The sequence below is a fragment of the Podarcis liolepis genome, assembly GCF_965112155.1.
Source record: "Podarcis liolepis genome assembly, chromosome: 10".
Lineage (NCBI taxonomy): Eukaryota > Metazoa > Chordata > Lepidosauria > Squamata > Lacertidae > Podarcis > Podarcis liolepis.
In genome coordinates, this window is record NC_139562.1 from 22,755,080 (window position 1) to 22,776,238 (window position 21,159).

Here is a 21,159-nt window from a genome sequence, read left to right on the forward strand (position 1 = left end):
ACAAATGGATTGTTTAGTCTCCAAGTTCATCCATGGCCATTCTTACCATTGGACAATGTGAGGTGACCTGCTTCAAGCAGCTTTTGTGCTGTATTGTTTTAAAGGGCAGCAAAATATCATGTTAATTTTTTATATAAATTATACAATTGCCACCATGGAGGCATACCCTGGATCTTCTGCCCCCAAGTGACTTGGTGTTTAGAATAATCTCTGGCCTTTAGATCCAACCGTAGTATGGGATCAATTGACTACCATAGAGGGGAGTAGGATTGTATGGCTGTAAAGTATTTTACCCACTCCAAAATTATTAATTTTTTAAAAATTACGCATGTATATAGTAGCAAATGGCACATTTCCATTGTCTAGAAAATTGCGACGGTGGTGCTTGCATCACAACAGAGCTTCGTCTTGGATGTAGCTATGAAATGTTCCATATTTTTTTGAGAAGCTTTAAATTTCCAGCACCAGATTCCAAAGTGGAACAACTGAGACAGACACATTTTTTTCTGCCCAAATTATAGAGAGGGAAAGTAGTAATAATTTTGTTTTGGGGTGGGGTAGGGGGTCTCTTGGAGCTGAGGGCTGTAGTAGTGGCTGATTTTCATCCTTCTCATAGTATAAACTTCAATCCAAAGTCAACACAATATCATATTCCCTTAATCTTAACATACATGCTTGGTGCTTTTTGGCAAGCTGGAAATGAACATTGCTTCTCATTGGTGGCACTAGATAATTAATGGGTGTGACTGAAGTTAGTTACTATTACTTTTTAAAATATCCATGTGCTGTACAAATTGAAGGAAAAAGTGGAAACTCCACTGTGTGCGCGTTCTGAATAACCTGCATCAGTTGTTTCATATACTATGAAATACTTTCCGTGGCACTTGGAATTTGGTTGCGGTTGGTAAGCCCAATAACCTTCCCAGCTAATGGTGCCCTTTAAATGATGGCCATTAACTAGCTGCCTTCTCCTTGCATTGGCTTGGGTGGATTAAGAACCCAGGAGAGTTGCTGTCGTAATGCTTTTGACACTGATGTGTTGGTCCAGCATCAACTCCTTGCTTGTAACCCTGGTGAAACTGCCCACATATTAGTAGGCCTAGGGCAGACAGGTGCCAGGATAAAGTTGGGTGTGCTTCCAGCCATCGTTGAGCCTTTATTTTATGTGGTGCAATGGATAGTCAGAAACATTCTTTTAGGTAGCATCACTAGTTTGCTGCAATGCTTTTGCAGCAGGGGTGTGGCCGCTATTACATTCTCCAGATGTTGTAGGGCTGCAGCTCCCATGAATCTTGTCCTCTATATATTTCTACCTTTGGCCATGCTGGTTGGGGATGTTGGTAGTTGAAGTCTAACAGCATCTGGAAGACATCACATTGGCATTGCTTGTGTTAGAAACTCCATGGTGAGGAAGGACTGCCTCCTGTCTAGGCACTTACCAGGATAAAATCTGCTTTTCTTTAATGGCATCACAGACACTTAAACTATTCCCTGTACTTTTTCTGTGGGTGTTAAGAGTTAAACAAGATGGGCAGAGCCATGCTCCTTTTATTAATATGTCTTTCCCATTCACATATTAACTGTGGAGGCATCTACAACAAAAGGAGTGAACTGATTATGGTAGCCGAACCCTCACCGCACCTTGCCTCCCTTGCAATCTGTTGCAGAAAGTGCCCCGTGGAAGCGATTGATTGAACAAACCTTCTGTGATGCTTCCTTGGTGGCCTAAGATCTGGCACTGTATTTTTCAGAGACCAAAGCTTTTATTCATGGTTGCCTGTTCCCTTGTTTGGCAAGGTCCGTTGAAGGATCACACTGCCCTGGGCAAAACCCAGCTGCTTGCGGCAATGTAGCAATTCCTCTCTGCCAATTTGTGGGTGGCGTTTTGGCTTTTTCCAGTGTGACATCTAGACCACTTTGCTAAAGAAAAAAAGGAGAGGGCAGTGATTTTTTCCAGTCAGTATTAGTACAAAATACCTAACAAGTTTTCGTCTTGGTTCAATGTGCGATCTCTGTAAGTAAGAGAAAATTAACTTTAAAGCAAAAGGCATCATTATACTTTCAGGATGTGCTCCAGCCAATCCGCAAAGCATTTGCAGGTGCAGAGCAGGGCCAGCGGGTGGTCTGGCCTTCAGACGGCCTGTAGAGATTCCCGAGGGCCAGATAGAGGCCTGGAAGCTGCATTTGGCCCCTGGGACTGAGATGCCTCACTCCTGATTTACAGGATGGAATGGTGGTGAATAGGTTTGCTAAGACACTGGAGAGAGAGGGAGAGAGAGAGAGAGAGAGAGAGAGAGAGAGAGAGAGAGACACTACAAACTTGTTTATCTATGGTAACTTGTACTGTCTCCTTTTCCTTCCCCAAGAATCCTGGTTCTTATTTAGTGAGCATACTGAAACTTTCTGTTAGAGATCAACAGAATTCCAGTTCCCAGGGTTCCCTTGGGAGACGGATTGACTCTTTGAACCAGTTTAAGTCTCTAGTGTGCTATAGATATACCTTGAAAGTTTCTGTGCCAGGGTGATAAACCACAAAAAAGTGCTACTCTTTGGTACTGGCCAATGACAGGTTAACAAATCTTTGTTTATACTCCTGCGGTAAGTCCATGTGGCTCTTTTGCTGTGTGAGGGTTACTGAGTGTGCTTGGGACCGGTTTTGTTTTTATTGTCCTAGTAAAACTTTGTGGCTGCTTTCCTTGAACCGCCAAGGAATTTAGCAACTGATGGAGTAACACAATTGCAAGTTGGCGTGGAACCGGCTACTTTTTCAGGACCTGCCAACCCTTATTGCTTATTTACTATTTTGCGTTTATTACTTGAGCTTTTGTTTAAAACCTTTGGCTATTGATGATAAAAATATACAGAAGATACATACATTGTATTCCATTTCTGTGCTGGTTTCAAAGGAAGGGAGATAATTTTATTATTTATAAAGACTTTAATAGACTTGCTTAGGTGACTGCAAAAGTAATCAATTTTCAGTGTCAAAGACTGCGTTGTGAAATAGATGTACACTCCATCAAATACAATTAAGCTTACTTCTGAGGAAACACACATTGGATTGTGCTGTACAGGTCTGAAATCTGAAAGCTGGCATATTCCTGCCCCTATATTGGCACTCATTTTATCTATTTGTATCTCTTGTAATTGGACTGGACAGAAGTTTTGTAGCGTGTTACATTACTTTGTGAGTTGTTCCCAAGTAAGTGTTCACAGGATTGCAGCCTTACAGCAGAATCTTGTGCATGTTTACTCAGAAGTAGGACTCTTTCTCATGGGTGGTTCCCCACTTGTTGCAGAATTCCTTCCTCAATAACATTCATCTGGCACCTGTGCTGTTCTGTTGTCTTTGTGTGCCAAGCTTAGACATGTCGTGATTTTAAATGAAATGAATTTCTACCACTGAGTCATGACCCTTCCATGTTCCTCCTTCTCTGGTGTAGTAGAGTACAGTTTTGTGCTTTGTAATAATAATATAATAATGATTTATCATTTGTACCCCGCCTATCTGGCTGGGCCTCCCCAGCCACTCTGGGCAGCTTCCAACAGAGATTAAAAATACATTAAAACATCATTCCGTAAAAACTTCCCTAAACAGGGCTGCCTTCAGATGTCTTCTAAATGTCAGGTAGTTGTTTATCTCTTTAGATTTTCAAAAACAAGAAACAATATTAGATAGCAGCCTTCCCCCATTTCAGCTTCAGACCAAGATACAGGTGTGAAGATCAATCTCATAGCAAGAAAAACAAGTATTTCCTGATTAAGTTCCCTGTGTATACTCACTTGAGTGAAAAACGTTCCATCTCCTATTGCCTGGATTTCCACTGACTGGTCAGAATCTAAGAGGAGCAACCGGGTCCAAAGAGTGCTAAAGGTAGGAGGAAATTGTGTGTTGGACTATTACTCCTCTGAATGGAATTTTTCCTTGCACACACTACATCTCTCCCCATCGATTTACTTTTGAGAGCTGAGTTTCCGCCTCTCCGAAGCCTCACCCACCCAGCATGTGGGAGCTTGCCAAAACGCATGTAGACAACCACTTCAGCCGCTAGCAATGACATTTTCCTATTGGGAAATGTGGTTGTGAACAAAGGCTAAGCAGAGGGAGACTGAGCAACTGATTAGACGCCTACAAACACTGATCTGGCTCCCACCCTCTTTCCCCTTTATTAGTTTCCATTGTAGAGTTACACCAGCAAGGTACTCACCTCAAAAAGGATATTGTAAGGTCAGAAAAGGGCAACTCGGGCAATCAAGGCCATAGAGCAACGAAAAAAGGTTACAGCAAGTAGAAGTGATAGAAGTTTAACAATTTTTGCATGGCATGGAGAAAGTGGGTAGAGAAAAGTTTTTCTCCATCTCTCATGGAACTCACGGGCATGCAGTGAAGCTGAATGTTGGAAGAGTCAGGACAGAAAAAACCAAGTCCAAGCTCATGCATCACGTAGTTAAACTATGGAACTTGCTCCTCTGTGAGGCAGTGATAACCCCCAGCCTAAGAAGATGGCTTTAAAAGAGGGTTGGACAAATTCCTGGAGGAGAGGCCTATCAAAGGCTACTAGCCATGATGGCTGCTCTCTGCCTCCACAGTTGGAGGCAGCACTGCATCTGAATACCAGTTGCTGGAAACAGAGGAGAGAGTGTTCTTGTACAGTGGTACCTCGGGTTACATACGCTTAAGGTTACAGACTTGGTTAACCCAGAAATAGTACCTCGGGTTAAGAACTTTGCTTCAGGATGAGAACAGAAATCGTACTCCGGCAGCAGGAGGCCCCATTAGCTAAAGTGGTGCTTCAGGTTAAGAACAGTTTCAGGTTAAGAACGGACCTCCGGAACGAATTAAGTACTTAACCCGAGGTACCACTGTACTCAGGTCCTGCTTGCAGGTTTCCCACAGGCATCTGGTTGGCCACTCTGAGAACAGGGTGCTGAAAAGAAGAGGGTTATGCCTTAACCATTACGACTATCCCATTGTCCTTGGCTCAGATAAGAAGGAACCAAGGAGAGCAAATAAATCAAAATAAACTCTCTTCTTCCTTTTGCTTGCTCATGCAAGTTTCATGCTAAAGCGAACTACGGTGAACTTAATTAAGTAAACTTAACTTAGATGTCACTGTCAAAATAAAAAAATTCCTTCCAGTAGCACCTTAAAGACCAACTTAGTTGGTCTTTAAGGTGCTACTGGAAGGAATTTTTTTATTTTGACTATGGCAGACCAACACGGCTACCTATATACTATTAGATGTCACTGTCACTTGAAGTATGAACTCAAGTGGTTTTTCAGAAGCACTGTTTCATAAATGATGCCGAGTGCTAGACCGCGGACGTTCATAGAATAAGCTTCAAAAAGCCTCTTGACGTAGCTCAAGACACAGGTTAGGTTATTCTCTCTCTGAAAAAGAGACATTGATTGTGAATGCTCTTCAACACTTTTTTTAGAAAAGTGAAAAATAAGGAATGAAAATGACAATCTTTCCTCCATGTGCGCGCGCACACACACACACACACACACTGATAGCTCGGTTGCGGCTTAGAATTATAAGAGAGTGAAGTGTAGCCAGCTGCAGTTGACTCCTCTGCAAATGTATTTGTGAATTTAAGCGATAGGATTGATTTGGAGATATGTGTGGTGCTCGGTGCATAGACTGTTTATTTTCTGTGGAAGAGCTTCTGGAGCGGGGAAGATGGTTCATGTGATATGTGTCCTGATAATGGTGAACAATATCATGCCAACGGAGATCTTCATAGACAATAGATGCAACTTTCTGATGGCAACTCCAGTGATTGCAGTCTTTCAGCCGCTGCGATGGCACAGTCCCAGGAAATCCTGTTCAGCTGCAGTTGTATCAATGGGTGACTTGATTCACAAGTGACTGTTCCTCATGCAGCTTGGTCTTGGAATAAGGACAGTCAGGGTCGTAGTGTGGAAGATTCCTGGAAGGTGCGCAGATTCTGCTGAGGTCCAGTAAGGTGAAATGTGGCCACAGTGGAACGTTGTGCCATCTCTACTTGTGGGTGCATAAGGCAGGAGTGGGGTTGATGTGAACAGATGCATAAGATTTGTGCACCATTGTGGGGGAATGACTTGGGACTGATTGGATAGGCCTGAGAAAAGGAAGTGGTGATGCAGCGAACATGTTGCTTTGTTCACCAAACACTGAAGGGCTGAGCTCACTGCTGCTTTGCTTGGAGCAAGAGATTTCCAGGCTATCCAAACAGCTGTAAAAGTTCTTGCTCTGCAGTAGTCTTGCAAGCTGGGGAGAGGGGAGGGGGTGACGTTTATGTGATGGAAAGGAGCAGAAAATTGCTTTTCCCGAATGATTTCTTCTCTCTTCTTGTGCGTTGGCTACCGGCCAACCATGCTGGAAACTTTGCTCACATGACAGGAGGAGAGTGGGTGTGAGGAAAGAGGCCCACAACAAGAGAAAATGGGGATGAGGCGGTGGAAAAACAAAAAGCAAGTGAATATCTGGCCAGGCTGAGCTTTGAATCTGTACTGTAGTTCATGCTGGGAATGCTCTAGGTCCTAGAGCACTCACACGTGGGTAATTCTAAGTGGGCTACTTTTGGAAGATGAAGCATTAATCCTTCCAAACCCAGAATCTAATTGAGGGAGCAGGAAACATAGGCAGCTCCTATGACTGTGTTCATAAGTCATGATTCAGCCATGGTTTATCGCAATGGGAACAAGCCCAGCCAGCCTCCCTTCCCCAGGCCTGCACATCCCCCCCCCCCACTCCTTCTCCACTTCCAGCATGGCTGAGAGGAGCAGTTCAAAAGGTTGGCTTCCTTTTTTGTTTGACTGCAGCTTCTCATATTTGTATGAGCTCCCCAAAATGTGGATAATCTTAACTATGGTTTGTTTGAAACAAGTCAACTTCAATATGTGATTGATGAAGCTGGCTTGTTTCAGCAAACAGTAGTTAGGATTTCATCACAGTTTAGGGCTCCGATGTATCACTAAACTGAGGTTAATCAAAATGGGAAGCAAAGGCTCCTGATCACCTCATCACAGTCACACCAGAGGAGAAAAGAGGGGAAGGCTAGGCTAGTTCCCATTATGATGAACGGTTTATTTACTCTTCAAGTGATAAGCTATGACAGTGCATGTTCTTTTGGTTAGAGACATATACCATGGGTCGGCTGGATCCGGCCCAATCGCCTTCTAAATCTGGCCCGCGGACGGCCCGGGAATCAGCATGTTTATACATGAGTAGAATGTCTACTTTTATTTAAAATGCATCTCTGGGTTATTTGTGGGGCCTGCCTGGTGTTTTTACATGAGTAGAATGTATGCTTTTATTTAAAATGCATCTCTGGGTTATTTGTGGGGCATAGGAATTCATTCATCCCACCCCCCCAAAAAAAATATAGTTCAGCCCCCCCCCAAGGTTTGAGAGACAGTGGACTGGCCCCCTGCTGAAAAAGTTTGCTGACCTCTGACATACACAGTCGTACCTTGGTTCTCGAACGCCTTGCGACTCGAACGTTTTGGCTCCTGAACACTGCAAACCTGGAAGTGAGTGTTCTGGTTTGTGAATGTTCTTTGGAACCTGTCAGGGAACTGCCATCAGAGCATCAGGTGGTGGAGGGACTCAGGCAGGATGAAAGAGACTCAACTGCTGAAGCAGGGACCAGCAGGGGGAGGAGTGGGTCTCTGAGGGAATGCGAGCAGGAGGGAGGGCTCAGGGAGGCTTCCAGCGAGAACAGTGGGGAGGTATCGGAGTCTCCCATAGGGAGACCCACACCTCGCAGGAAACTGTCACGCCGTGAGTCCAGGAGACGCGTTTCCGTTAAGGAACTTCTTTGCTGGAAACGCTTCCGCAGACAGCCACTGTCGGACTCTACTAGTGACTAGAGCAGACATGTCTGAGGAGCTCCGTCACACACGGAGGTTTGTGGGGTCGCACAAACTCTGAGGGAGCACGTTTTCACGCACAAGCAGCTAATCAAACCCTCACAGCAGTCCGACAGTCTTTGTACGCTGCCTGTGCAAGAGAAGGCATCATGAGCGAACCAACCGGAACCGGAGGAGCAGGGGCTGGAGCTGGTCCAAGCTTGGAAGATAGATACCGAGCGTTGGAGGTTCAACTGGCCCTGCAGACGGCGAGGTTGGAGGAGAGAAGGGCTCAGGATGCAGACAAGAAGGGGAGAGCCACGCAATTCCCCAGAAAGGTACCAGGATTGGTGCAGAAATTTGGGGGGGACCCCAAGGACTACCATGCTTTTAGGACAGAGATGCAATATGCCCTTAATGTGCAGTTCGATGAGTTCCCTGATGAGGAATCGCGAGTTGCTTTTGTAATTGGGCATCTTGAGAAAGGGGCTAGAGACTGGGTTCGACCCCTAATGGCAACGCACAATGACATACTAAAGGACACAATGAAGTTCTTTCGTGCAATGGATATCATGTTTTCCAGCGATATTGAGGAAGGGGTGGTGCGCAGACAGCTAATGGCTTGTAAGCAGGGAAGTCGATCTGTCCGTGAATATTGGACTGAGTTTACCATGCTGATTCACAGACTGAGTTGGGATTTATCGGCGGCACCCGTTCAAATGCTATTTGAAGAAGGTCTTTCTTCGGGGGTGAAAGACGAGCTGGCACGGAGCCCCAGGGCGGAGTCTATGGATCAGCTGACCAAATCTGCGCTGACCATAGGAGCGCGGCAGGAGGCAAGAGCCTTGGAGAGGCGGGAAGGGAGAGGGGAACGTTGGAAGGAGTTCCGCATTCCAGACATTCCTGAGCCAGCTTTCCCGCCGGCAGAGCCGATGGAAATCGGAACAGCGCGCGCGCGCGCATTTTCAAAAACCAGCGAGGGAGCTAAGAAGGAGGGAAAGGGCCCCCGGAAATGCTATCTCTGCCAACAGCCAGGCCACTTTGCCAGAGTCTGCCCCCAGAGGAAGGAATGGCAAGGGATGGTGGGAGCTGTTGAGGGGGGAGAAGAAGGGGGAGCGGAGCAGGTAAAAGCCAACGCCTGGTTGCCACAATTGGGGCACTGCAGCCAGGCCAAAGAGCAGTGAAAGTGCCCGTGCCAGAAGCTCCTCGACCTGCTCTAGTGATTGAAGTGTCGCTAGAGCTGCAGAATGGGCACCCCCTAAAAATAAAGGCGCTATTGGACTCAGGCAGCTCCTGCAATTTTATGAGCAAGGAGTTTGCTGCTGAACACCAGATACAGACCATCCCTTTAAGCAACCCCCTGCAGGTGACCACGATTGATGGCAGGGAGTTGTTGGGAGGAGGAGTCCGCTTGCAGACTGTCCCAATGATAATGAGGGTGGCAAGGCACACAGAACTGATAGCGTTTAATGTGGCCACCCTGGGAGGCGCTCCCATTATTTTGGGAATGAGCTGGCTAGCTCTACATGATCCGCTGGTTGGCTGGCATCAAAGAGTGGTGTCCTTTGGTTCAGCACATTGCCTAGAACACTGCAAAGGGGAGAAGGGTTCAGCAGGGGCCCAAGCCACCCTAGCAGGGACTGAAGTAATGGGGAAGGTGAAGGTACCACCACAGTATGCAGATCTCAGCGACGTGTTCAGCGAGAAGGAAGCTGACCAACTACCACCTCATAGACCCTTTGATTGTCAGATCAATTTACTCCCAGGAGCACAGCTTCCCGTGGGCAAGTTGTATGCCATGTCAGACAGGGAAATGCAGGAGTTGCGAGGGTTCATTGACAAGAACCTGAAGAGAGGCTTCATCAGAGAGTCCAAAGCAGCAGGGGGGAGCCCAGTGTTCTTTGTGGACAAAAAAAATGCGGACAAGCCGAGACTTGTATGTGATTTTAGGCGGCTGAATGCAGTGACTGAACCGGTGGCGTTCCCTATGCCCAGAATTGATGATATTTTGACCAGGGTGAGGAAGGGAAAGATTTTCACAAAGCTGGATCTAAGGGGGGCGTACAACCTGATACGCATAAGGAAAGGGGATGAATGGAAAACCACCATGTTTACCCCTTTGGGGGCGTTTGAATACCTCGTTATGCCATTTGGATTACAAGCAGGCTCCGCGTGTTTTCAATCTTTTATGAACCACGTGCTGGGCCCTTTGCTCTACAAGAATTGCGTTGCCTTTCTAGATGATGTGTTGGTGTATTCTGAGAATGAGGAGCAACATGTGAGAGACGTCAGAGAAGTGTTGAGCAGACTGCAAGCCAACAGGCTGTGGGTCAAACTGGAGAAGTGTCGGTTCCATACCAAGGAGGTGGAATTCCTGGGGTACCGCCTGTCAGACAAGGGATTGGCCATGGATCCCGGCAAGGTACAGGCAGTGCTGGAATGGAAAAACACCCAAAACCAAGAAGGATGTGCAGAGGTTCCTAGGGTTTGGAAACTTTTATCGTAAGTTCATCCGCAACTTCGCCCATCTGACGGTGCCCATCACTGACTGTCTCAGCAGTAAAAAGAAGTTTGTATGGACGGCGGAGGCGGAGCGAGCGTTTGAGGAACTGAAAAGGGCCTTCGCCTCTGAAGAACAACTTCTGCATGTGGATTTACGAAAGAAGCTAAGGGTTGAAACAGACGCATCTGACAGAGCCATAGGGGCGGTGCTTCTTCTGCAGCCGGGGAAGGAGGAGTCAGAGTGGCGTCCGTGTGCCTTCTTCTCGCGGAAGCTGAACAAATCCGAGAGGAACTACACGGTGTACGACCGAGAACTGCTTGCTATTCATGAGGCGTTCCGGAGATGGAGGCATCTGCTAGTTGGTGCACAACATAAAGTGCAAGTGTGCACGGACCATAAAAATCTAGAGTACTGGAGAACGGCGCGAGTGCTCAACCAAAGGCAGTTGAGATGGGCCCAAGAGTTCTCCAAATTTAACTTTGAGATTTGTTATGTGCCAGGCCCAGAGAATGTTAGGGCGGACGCTCTCTCACGCAAACCTGAATATTTGGAGGGGGAGGGAGCACCCGAAGAAACCCATATCATTCCAGAGGACCGCTGGGTGTGTGGGGCGACTTTGGTGGGGCAAAGGGAATTGGTAGAGGGTACGGTGCAGGATGCATACGCCCAGGGGAAACTCAGGGATCTCAGAGGGGAGGAAGACAAATCCGGTGGTTTTGAGGAGAGAAATGGGGCATTGTATTATAAGGGAGCGTTATATATACCTGAAGGGGAATTGAGGGAGAAGGTACTCAAGCAGCTGCACGATAGCCCCACAGCAGGGCACTTTGGGCAACACAAAACCATGTGGCTGGTTACCAGGGAATTTTGGTGGCCCAAGGTCAGGGAAGATGTGCGGGAGTATGTGAGAGGGTGTGAACAATGCCAAAGAGCCAAGGGGGAGAGGCAGGCGCCGGCTGGTTTATTAGAACCACTGCCCACACCTGAGAGACCGTGGGAAGCAGTGGCAATAGATTTCATGACTGATCTGCCAAGGTCTAGAGGGAAAACAGCCATCATGGTTGTAGTAGACCTGTTAACTAAAATGGCCCACTTCATAGCCTGCTCACATGCGGTTACAGCAGAAGAAACCGCCAAATTGTTTGTAGAGAATGTGTTTAGGTTGCATGGCGCCCCCTTGAGGGTGGTTTCAGACCGAGGGAAACAATTTACTTCCAGGTTCTGGAGGAAGCTCATGAGCTTACTGCATGTAGAGGTTAATTTCTCGACGGCCCGTCATCCTGAAACCAACGGGCAGGCGGAAAGAGCAAATGGGGTTCTCCAACAATATTTGAGGTGTTATGTTAATGACAGAGAGAATGATTGGGTGGAGAAGTTGGCGTTGGCAGAATTTGCCTACAACAATGCAGAGAACGTGTCCACGGGGATGAGCCCCTTTTTGGCTAATCACGGGTGCCATCCCAGAGCCTTCCCAGGGGGGGAGGGGGAGAACTGGAGCGTTCCAGCTGCAGAACAGTTCGTGGAAGAAATGGAAGCGATCCATCGCCAGCTCCAACTCAATTTAAACAGGGCTAAGGAGGAATATAAGAGGCAGGCAGACAAAAACAGAAGGGAAGGTGAAAGCATCAGGGTGGGGGACCAGGTGTGGCTGTCAACCCAAGGGTTGCCATTCAAAGGAGGTTGTAAGAAATTAAGACCCAAAAGGCTGGGTCCGTTTGAAGTCATACAGCAGGTCAATCCAGTGGCTTTCAGGCTCCGGTTACCGAACCACATGAAGCTGCACCCAGTTTTTCACAGGTCGTTGCTGTCACCGTATAGAGGAGACAGTGAGGGGAGGGTCACTAGGGGACCAGCAATGGAGGAGAAGGAACACAGCTACCATGTAGCGGAGATCCTCGATTCCAGGTGGAAGGGAGATCAAGTAGAGTATTTGGTAATGTGGGAAGGGGAACCGGAGTCGGAAAACACCTGGGTTAGGGCAGAGGATGTCAATGACGAGGTTTTAATAGAGACTTTTCATCAGAGGTTCCCACGTAAACCTCAGCCTGTAGCGAGGTTCCGAAGGGAATACTTTGCCACCACCGACGAGGAAGAGGAGTTGGAGGGGTTCCCAGATTCTGAAGAGGAGGAGGATTCAGCTGGCCAGGACGACGATCGATGGAGAGAATTGTTCGAGACGTCAGAAGATGAGGAAGATTCGTTTCGGGGTTTTAGCCCTTCACCTCCCAGGGGGGAGGAATTGGGAGGGGGTGAGGGGGGCCCTGGAGGGGAGGTGGATGTCAGGGAACTGCCATCAGAGCATCAGGTGGTGGAGGGACTCAGGCAGGATGAAAGAGACTCAACTGCTGAAGCAGGGACCAGCAGGGGGAGGAGTGGGTCTCTGAGGGAATGCGAGCAGGAGGGAGGGCTCAGGGAGGCTTCCAGCGAGAACAGTGGGGAGGTATCGGAGTCTCCCATAGGGAGACCCACACCTCGCAGGAAACTGTCACGCCGTGAGTCCAGGAGACGCGTTTCCGTTAAGGAACTTCTTTGCTGGAAACGCTTCCGCAGACAGCCACTGTCGGACTCTACTAGTGACTAGAGCAGACATGTCTGAGGAGCTCCGTCACACACGGAGGTTTGTGGGGTCGCACAAACTCTGAGGGAGCACGTTTTCACGCACAAGCAGCTAATCAAACCCTCACAGAACCTGAATGTCCAACATGGCTTTCACAGCTTCTAACTGAGTGCAGGAAGCTCCTGCAGCCAACTGGAAGCTGCGCCTTGGTTTTCAAACATTTTCGGAAGTGGAATGGACTTCCGGAACGGATTCCATTTGACAACCAAGGTACGACTGTAATAGGAAAGCATAATTGCCTTTGCCTAATAGTTCACGGGTGGCGCTGTGGGTTAAACCACAGAGCCTAGGACTTGCCGATCAAAAGGTCGGTGGTTCGAATCCCCGCGATGGGGTGAACTCCCGTTGCTCGGTCCTTGCTCCTGCCAACCTAGCAGTTTGAAAGCACGTCAAAGTGCAAGTAGATAAATAGGTACCGCTCCGGCGTGAGGGTAAATGGCGTTTCCGTGCGCTGCTCTGGTTCACCAGAAGCGGCTTAGTCATGCTGGCCACATGACCCGGAAGCTGTACGCCGGCTCCCTTGGCCAATAAAGCGAGATGAGCACCGCAACCCCAGAGTCAGCCACGAATGGACCTAATGGTCAGGGGTCCCTTTACCTTTACCTTTACCTTTACCTTTAACAGTTCAAGATGATCTTTGTTGCCATGTGAAATCGCAGGCTGTTCACTACATGGTACCTTAGCATAGATGTGCATGTATCTGCAGGTATGCACACTAGGGATAAGGTGGATCTGGGTCCAAGATTTCTCTTCAGGAGCTGGACCTCTAAGGCAGTGTTTCCCAACCACTGTTCCGCGGCACACTAGTGTGCCGCGAGATGTTGCCTGGTGTGCCGCGGGAAAAATTAAAAAATTCGAAAGATAGCTTCATATCCGGAGAGGCGGCCTTCAGGCGAGTTTTAATTTTAATTTTCCTTCTCCCACTTAATGCCCCACGCTCGCCCGAGCAGCTTGCAGTCCTCGGTAACCACGGCGACCCGAGGGAGGGGAGGGAACAGGGAAGTCGAGGGCGGCGGCGAGCCGCGATGACGTCAGTGGGCCGTGCCGCCTCGCCCTGGCATGGTGTGAGAGCCCCGGCTAGTGGCGCGAGCTTCGGAATAAGTGGGATCCGCGTGCGCGAGACCGAGATCGCGGGTAAGGAGCTCAGCCCTGGGCAGGAGGAAGCGGGGCCGCGCGTGCGGGCCACATCCCCACAGAGAGCGAGCCTCCCCCAGCCCACCACTCCGGGCAGGTCCACTCGCATGAGGGGGCGGCGATGGCGACGGCCGGCAGCTTGCCTGCAATGCCATCCCTCGAGCAGGCGAGGAGCCCGGAGGCTACCAGATGCGAGTCCTCTTTCCCACCCTGCTCGGGAGTCCAGAGCACTTGGTCGCATTCAGGATCTAGAGTGGGGAAGCGGGGCTTGTGTCTGGGCTGGACACATTGGGCTGCCTGTGCCGCTCGACCTGCGGGGAGAAATCAGGGTGGGAGTCACGACCGTGAGGCAGGGCTGCCAAGTGTGGCAGAAGAGGACACGGCCGTCACACCTGTCCTTAGGTAGGAGCTTCTTCCGTGTCGACCTGCTGCCCTAAAGTCTTGGCTTTTTTCTTGGCTTTTTGGCGGTTGGCACAGAAGGAAGGCAAGGGGAGGGGGAAAAATTAAAACTTACACTTTCGTGCGTCCCTCCCGGCGTGACGCTGCGCGCTGACGTCACGGGGCTGTAATGGTGGTGTGCCTCGGATTTTTTTCATGAAACAAGTGTGCCTTTGCCCAAAAAAGGTTGGGAAACACTGCTCTAAGGAATGATAAATCTAGCTCAACTAACAGAATTTTAACATGCCCCACCAAAGGCAAAAATGGGGACAGATTTACCAGGTACAAGATCCAGGATGTTGTGACTGCCTCTGGTAAATAGGGGCAACTGGAGCATACATGTCTGTGAACCAGCCCTCCATCTGTCAAAGATTTGGTGAGTTCCATGAGATCATGCTTTCCTGCAACTAATGCATGTCTGAAGCCAAGGTTAGTTAGGATTGATAGCGCTGGGCCAGATGAAGCATTGGCCTGGCTTAGGCGTATATTCCTTATCTTCTCAGTTGTGTGCCTTTTTAATGAACTGCATTTACAAAGCCATGAAATCATCAGAGTTAACCTCCCCATTTCCTTCCTACAATCTTGGCTGACAAACTGCATTACTGCAAGCAGCTCAGGCAAGAGCGATAATTGCGCTGCTCCTCTGCCAGGACTGAGGATGAATAGGCTTGCATATAGCAATGATTACATCAGCCTGATAGCATGTTGGAATAAGAGAGTGCTGGCAGGTCCATAGCACCTCTTTAGGAGGGAAGTTGCTCCTATTAGGGCTCATCCACTTCTGGTTTTGTGCAGCAGCATCCTCTCTTCTTTTTCTTTCTGGTGGTATCATCTAAAGTTATTGTTTAGCAAGCACCAACAGCATCGTGGACATTGAAATTCCCAGCCAGTGCCTCCGTTTTGACCAGGGCAGGTGCACCCACCTGCGCACATCTGTTTGAGCAGCCTGTTGTAATTATTTATGTGTATTGTCCGCACAGGGCAAACACACCTTGTCCTTTTTCAGGTGTCACTTGGCAGCTGTGGTCAGTAAGGACATGAATAGTGGCCTGTTCGCTACTCCCCTGGCCCTGGCTAGCAGTTCAGGGATGTTGCTGGGAGCTACAGGGTGCCTGTGCAGATGCAGCTGTTGGTTACACTCCCTAAGCAATAATGTTTGCAATTAGGACAAGCTTTGCAAAAATTGAGCTGCTAGATCAAAGCCCGGAGGCCTGGCGAGAGTTCAGGTGTTAGTTGTAACTGACTTGTTGAGTAGCCTTTGAACTCTGCAAGAGGCACCCAACTAACAATTAAGATTAAAATTTAAAGGGAAAAGAACACATCTCTTGAAAAGAAAACCATTTAAAATCTGCTGATTATCCTTAATGTATCACAATAACACACGCCTGTGATATTGTTGTGTTGTTATATTTTTTTAAAAAGAGAGATCCTTTTTTCATTTTCATCCAAGGTGTCTGTCTTTCCCTGATAGGCTTGATGTTGCCTGATGGGGCAAAAGTGCCATAAGCTGTTGCAAACATTTGTAGTCTACATGCAAAGCCAGTCTGGAGTTTGGCTTAAGGGGAAATAATGAGTGCCAAGAGAGGTGGAAAGGGCACCAGTTGCGGTTTTGAGCTAGCTTGAAAGACATTTCTAAGGACCTAACAAAACCTTTAACATACAAAGACATCTTGCATGCTTCTAACAAAGCCCTGACAAAGACTGTTATTTTTGTTTATAGTAAGCAAATGTCTAAAAACCCAGGGTGGAGGAGTGGGTTGGCAAGTAGGAGCATAATTTGGGGGTACAGAAACCAATGGGCAGTGAAAAGGATTAGACCCTCATGACCCACTTAAAGTGTTTTTTGGGGGAGGGAGAGTAATCAGAATGTTATGTGCATGTTTAGTAGTGTTTAGCGGGACACACAAAATAGGTAAGCTGTGATGTTATTATCCAAATGGTACCGTCCAATTAAGAAAATCCATTAATCAGATTGGCACACGAATGCCATTTCTGACGAAGAAGTAAAATGCATATGGCAGGAGGAATACTTAATACCATTAACATGTGATGATGGCAAAGTTCCATGCCCTGAGCTGTAGACCATTTCAAATTCAACATACTGGAGTTAACAGAGGATGGAGCTGGAAATGGAGTAGGGTAAACAGAACGCTGGATTGAGGTGGGACAATGGAAGAGGAGGCTATTCTAGTCCAGGTGAGAGGCGATCAGGGTGTGAACTTGATTTTTTGCCGAGAGTGTTCATATTTTTGTAAAGGGGGGGTAATATGACTTGGCAGAGGACTTGATCTGGTGAGTGCGGAGTCAAAGTTGAAGACAAGGTTAGTTACATGTTCAGCAGGGTGGATGAAGACTAAACACCCACCCTTAATAAGTGAAATGGTTGCAATTACAGTACATTCTGATAACTTGAAAAGGCTTTCAGCTGGGCAGGAATTGTGGGTGGTGAGGATGAGCATAACAGGATGGTTGCGTAGGCCTAGGGTGTGGCTTCTGCGTTAGGGGGATACGAAGCTCGTATCAAGGTATAAGCACTAAAGTTGTTCTGGAAGAGAAGAGGAGGGCAGACCCTCCCTCTCCTTTGCAGATGTTCAGCTGGTTTCTTGCCAAGCAATAGTTTTGTAGCAGCCAAGAGAGGAGTATGCAGTGCACGCCTCTGTGTATACACAATATAACAAAGCAGGAAGGGTGGAAGTCCTCTGGGTAATCAGCCTCTTGGGATTCCTCCTCCTTTTTTTAAAAAAAGGGAACAAAATCCAGGTTGTTGTTTTTTTCATTTATGGAGCAGAATGATGCAAACTTCATGGGACAATACTGGCGTTTCTTAGCAGCTTCTTTAATAGCCAGCCTCAGCCAAACATTACTTTATAAGGTGCTAGAAATGTTCCAGTTCCTAGCCGGAGGAATTCCTGCTCATTTGTTGGAATTTTCCTTTCTTTGGAGGGGGGGGGGGTATCCTGAAAGGGAACCATCATCTTAAAATCGAGGTGAATCCAAACACTCACATAGTCAATGATCATTATAAACCAATGAAAGCCTGCATCTTTCCTCCCTAAATGGAGAGGATGACTTAAATCGGGGGAAATAGCATGAAACTGATGGTGGAAACACATACATAATACAGTGGTACCTCAGGTTACATATGCTTCAGTTAAATATGCTTCAGGTTACAGACTCCGCTAACCCAGAAATAGTGCTTCAGGTTAAGAACTTTGCTTCAGGATGAGAACAGAAATTGTGCTCCGGCAGTGCGGCAGCAGCAGGAGGCCCCATTAGCGAAAGTGGTGCTTCAGGTTAAAAGCAGTTTCAGATTAAGAACGGACCTCCGGAATGAATTAAGTACTTAACCCAAGGTACCACTGTACTTTTAAACAAGAGTCCACATTTCCTCTTGGGTATTGGGCTGTGTGCTGATGGGACCTGTCACAGCCTCTTAGCAAAATGGCAGATCACCTCCTGAAATATCGTTGAGATGTGGCCTTAGCTCCCTATTTTGTTTTGTGGTTCAAGTGTTGAACTTAGGCCATGGAGACCTGGACTTGGCTATGAAGCTTGCCAAGTGTTGTTGGGACAGTCACTGTCTCAGCCTACCTTACCGTGCAGGGCTGTGTGAGGTTAATATTGGAGGAAGGGACTATGTGCACTAACTTGAATAGCTCCTTGGAGAAAAGGTTGGGCATAAATTTAGTAAAACGATTGAGTGAGTGAATGGATAAGTCTGTGTGCCTTAAGTACATCTGTCCACGGATGGGGGATGGGGGGGGGGAATCACCAGTGAGAAAGAGAAAACCTTTGTTCTCTTGTCTATTCCCAAGCATATTCAGCTGGCTTGGTTGCTCATAAGCTAATTGGGCTATTGAAATAAATTTGTTGATCTTATTTGTTTGCATTTTTAAACACTTTAGTAATGTTCTTTTAAAAAATAAAATAATAATAAAAATGTTGCATGTGATAGCAAAATGGTTCATTTTTTGGTTTTCTTTCCTGGTTTCTATTTGTTTTCATGGATGTGTTTTCTTTCTGTATTATTGGCTGGAGGGAATGTACTGATTAGGAATGGGAGACCAGCAGCAGTTTCCTAAATAGATAGGTCTTAGTTATTCTCTCTGACATATGCTCAGTTCCATTTTTAAGTGTCTGTAGATATTTGGGGAAGTTAATATTTGTGGGATTCTAAATTCTTTACATGCCTGGATGTAGAGGCTCTGTTTTGCATATTGTGCTTACCCCCTGCCCCACTCTCTGTCCCTTGCTACCTTGCTCACAATTGGCTTTGTTCTGTCTCCAGAGTTGGAGGCAGTGATGCTTCTGAGTACCACTTGCTGGGAACCACAGGAAGGCGGGGTGGAGAGTGCTTTTGTCCTCAGGCCCTGCTTGCAGGCGTCCCATGGGCATCCTGTTGGCAGGTGACTAGATGGTCCACTGCCTGGGTCCAGCAGGGCTGCTCTTATGTTGCTGTAATTTTATTTTATGTGTGGTAATCTCTTTCTCTTAAATACTGATCACCACCTTTCCCCAAGTTTCCAAGTACTGTACAGTGGTACCTCGGTTTACGAACTTAATCCTTTGCGGAAGTCCGTTCTTAAACAGAAACCGTTCTTAAACCGAGGCGTGCTTTCCCTAATGAGGGCTCCCGCCTCCGGTGCCCTTCCACCATTCAGATTCTGTTCTTAGACCGAGGTAAAGTTCTCAAACCAGGACACTATTTCTGGTTTTACAGAGTTTGTAAACCAAATTGTTCTTAAACCACACAGTTCTTAAACTGATGTATTACTGTGTAACTTTTAGTAAGAAAGGAACTTTGTATAGAGGTGTTGAGCGATTTCCCACTCAAGTGTAAGCACGTTTTTTTCTCTTTAGTACAAACAAGTATCTACTAATACCTACACACACACACATTTAGGATAGCGGTGTTTGTCTTTCCATGATAGTCATAGGTTTATTTATTTACTGCATTTTCTACAGAATTGTGCTCACAACAGTTTGCAAAAATAACAGTCTAAATGCACCAGCATATCTGAAATACCAACTCCTTCCCTACAGACCACCCCAGGTGTTAAGATCAGCAGAGGGGACCGTCTTGGTAGCTCCACCTCCCACAGAAGTTCAGTGGTGGTGGTGGCGGCCCAGGAGAAGGAATTCTCTGTGTCAGTCCCTAAGTTGTGGAATTCCCTCCCCATAGAGGGGTGTCTGGCTTCTTCAACATAGAGCTTTTGGGTTTGGCACCTGAGATACTGTGTTTTCAGGACCCACCCTAATCTCGTGGATATAAAACATTAAAACTGTTTTTAATTCTGAATTTGAAATTGTTATAACCTGCCCTGATACCAGCTGGTGAAGGATGGATGATGACGAAATGCTGTATTCATTGTATTGTATTGTATTGTATTGTATTGTATTGTATTGTCACTATAATATAACTAGGACACCCATCGGCAAGTAATAAATTCATTTAAAACAGATCGAAGAAAATTATTGAGCATAAAGCTTGCCAATAGTTCAGTTATTATCCTAAGTAAAGCTAATGTCAATGGTTAACTAACAATGCACACACATCCTTTTATCTAAACTCAAAAGTGAAGAACTGCCTTGCAATTCTTCCATTGGCAGCTCCCTTATGAAGCCTCCTGGGATTTGTTGGGTGGGGTATGGCAGATACCAGCAGCCATGCCCTAATGGCAAAACATTAGCCATGTTAATGACTTCACACTTATCATTGCAGTAAGCCAAAGAATGACTTGCTGGAGCCATGCAAATATTCTACAGCTCCCAGAGAGGAGCTCACACATCCCTTTGTTCCTTCCCCATTCCTTTAGCACAGTGCAGCTTGGCTTCACTTGCTGTCCAAAGCTGCAGTTGTGGTTAAGGTCTCCTCCTAAACTCTAATCTGTGGCCAAGGTTTGTCCTGTGGTTACAGATCCTTGTAAAGGAGGAGGGATGCTGTTAAACCGTGATTCCGGCTTCAAACAGCACATGATCCCAAGCCTCATCTTAGCAGCTGCACCGCTCTGAGTGAAAAGGTCCAGGGAGGAGTAGAGTGGGTGCGGGTTCCTCTCTGGAAGCCAGCAGGCTTGTAAGCCATAGTTTTGATAGATCCATGACATGTGAAATAGACCTCAGTCCTGATCGTCATGGGATGGTCAAAGCACTTTCTTTTTGGGATGCTGTGATATCTTGGAAGTACAGAAATATCCCTGCAGTTCTGCAAAGGTGGAAAATAAGAGGCTTCTGAAAAAATAGCATACTAGATGTAGGACCTTCCTGTTCCCCTCACTGTGGTGTTTTAAAACATACAGTGGTGCCTCGCAAGACGAAAAGAATCCGTTCCGCGAGTCTCTTCGTCTTGCGGTTTTTTCGTCTTGCGAAGCAAGCCCATTAGCGGATTAGCGCTATTAGCGGCTTAGCGGGCTTAGCGGATCAGCTGATAAGCGGCTTAGCAGATCAGCTGTTAAGCGGCTTAGCGGCTTAGGATCAGCTGATAAGCGGCTTAGCGGCTTGGGGAAAGGGGGGGGGAGGAAAAACCCCCTGCAGGAACTCGCAAGACATTTTCGTCTTGCGAAGCAAGCCCATAGGAAATTTGTCTTGCGAAGCACCTCCAAAACGGAAAACCCTTTCGTCTAGCGGGTTTTT

The 21,159-nt window shown here is 47.1% G+C and overlaps 1 protein-coding gene and 1 long non-coding RNA gene across 8 annotated transcripts in view; one reads left to right on the forward strand and one right to left on the reverse strand.

Moving 5' to 3' along the window:
- The window catches only part of DENND2A (DENN domain containing 2A), a 76,221-nt gene that overhangs the window by 2,000 nt on the left and 53,062 nt on the right, over positions 1–21,159 (forward strand). The window lies entirely within an intron of this gene.
- LOC310687249 overlaps positions 1,113–21,159 on the reverse strand; it is a 22,942-nt gene continuing 2,895 nt past the window's right edge. The window contains exons 2-4 of the long non-coding RNA XR_014516332.1: positions 3,784–3,868; positions 1,702–1,920; positions 1,113–1,361 (exon numbers count right to left, since the gene is read on the reverse strand). This is a non-coding gene — a long non-coding RNA (uncharacterized lncRNA). The remainder of the gene's footprint in view (positions 1,362–1,701; positions 1,921–3,783; positions 3,869–21,159) is intronic.